Here is a 2242-nt window from a genome sequence, read left to right as displayed (position 1 = left end):
CCTTTGGATAGGGGATAAAATGTGTTTTCCCCGGAATACCCCTTTAAATTGTCATGGACATAAGTATTCATTTTGGCAGCAATTTCAGTCTCCAGTGTTGTTCATTGTGATGCAACAAGGTTTGAACACCTGGATTTGTAGATTTTCTGCCCCAGTCCAAGGTCCAGAGCTCTCTGAATCAGATTTTCATTAAGAATATCTCTGTACTTTGCTCCATTCAGCTTTCCCTCAACCCTGACCTGTCTCCCTGTCCCAGTCACTGAAAAACACCCCCACAGCATGATGCGACCACCACTATGCTTCACTGTAGGGATGGCATTGGGCAGATGATGAGTAGTGCCTGGTTTCCTCCAGACATATATCAAACCAGAGAATCTTGTTTCTCACAGTCTGAAAGTCCTTTAGGTGCTTTTTAGTTTTTTTGGCAAACTCCATGCGGCTTTCATTTGTCTTTTACTGACGAAAGGCTTCTTTATGGTCAGTCTGCCATTAAGCCAAGATTGATGGAATGCTCGAGTGGTTCTTCCATCTGCACGCAGGATCTTTAAAGGGGTAGTTCAGTGCTGAAAAACATATCCCCTATCAGATTGCGGGAGATCCGACCGCTGAGGCCCCCCCGCGATCTCCTGTACGGGGCCCCGCTCGCTGGCCAGATAGCGAGTGTCGACCACCGCACAAAATGGCGGCTGACATGCCCCCTCAATACATCGCTATGGCAGAGCCGGAGTGCTCCGGCTCTGCCATAGAGTTGTATTGAGGGGGCATGTCAGCCGCCGCTTCGCGCTGTGGTCAACACGCCCCCTTCCTGCCCAGCGAGCGGGGCCCCGTAGAGGAGATCGCGGGGGGGGGGGGGGGGTCCGACCATAGTATAGGGGATAAGTTTTTCAGCACTGGATATCTCCTTCAAGGAACAGCCAGAGTGACCATTGAGTTCTTGGTCACTTCTGTTAACAAGGCTCTTCTACCCTTCTTCCTTAGTTGGACAGCCAGCTCAAGGAAGAGGTCTTGGTTGTTCGTAACTTCTTACATTCAAGAATTATGGAGGCCACCTTGCTCATGTGAACTTTCAGTGCAGAACTTAATGTAACCTTCTCGAGATCTGTGGCTCCCTAAAATACTGTCTCTGAGGCAGAGTTCTTTTCTCCTCATGGCTGGATTGACCACAGGTGACTCCAAACAAGGTGTAGCAAAAGAGTCTAAAACGGCATTGTGTGTGCTTATGTATATGTATATATATATATATATATATATATATATATATATATATATATATTCTTATTAAAAATAAAAAAATATATAATTGTATATATATAGCAAAAAGATATATTTATTTGCAGTGTGGACAACTGTGCTGCTCTTTATTGTATTTTTATTTGTGTGTGTGTGTATATATATATATATATATATATATATATATATATATATAAATTATGTGCATGATAAAAATATATATATGTAAATATATGTATATATAATTTAACAAATATATGTATACATACATTTATTTATATAAATTAATTATCACATTTTTATATATATATATATATATATATATAACACATATATATATAAAAATGTATTTATATAAATGTATTTATATATATTAATGATCATATATATATATATATATATATATGTATATATATATATATATTAGAAGTCACACTTTTAAAAGAATGTATCGTCTAGTTTCACTGATGAAGTTTTAGAGTTAGAACAACATTTAGAAAGAATAATTGTTCTTTTCTTGTTTTTTTCCCCAATGCAATCTGCCTTTTGTGATTGTCTTGAAACAATTACTGTGTATCAGCGAGCGGTGAGGGGGGGGGGTTGGGGGGCAGACCCATTAACCGGTAATACAGAACCACATAAAAATGTGATTAGAGCTTCTAAAAGGAGCACAGTGGGTTCCTGGTTAACACAATGAGATTCCTGGCAAGTGAGGCATGGACTCTCCTCAATGACATCCACTATCTTGCACATTTACTTCCAATTAAATTACTGAGGCAGCACAGGCAGCAATGAAAACACGTCCAGTACGTTACTGGGGAGGAGAGAGCCCCCCCACCTCTCTTCTATAATGAATCTCCCTGAAATGTCTCAAACTCACACTTTGTACCCAGAATAGAGAGACCCTCGCTTGAGGAAATGATGTGTGGTTTGTTTTATCAGAACATTAAAGCTGACCCCCCCTCCCCCCCCCCACCCCCTTCCTTCTAGTTGTTAGAACAGACCCCTCAAT

This window comes from Hyla sarda, chromosome 8 (assembly GCF_029499605.1).
Source record: "Hyla sarda isolate aHylSar1 chromosome 8, aHylSar1.hap1, whole genome shotgun sequence".
Lineage (NCBI taxonomy): Eukaryota > Metazoa > Chordata > Amphibia > Anura > Hylidae > Hyla > Hyla sarda.
Note: the sequence above shows the minus strand (reverse complement) of the source record.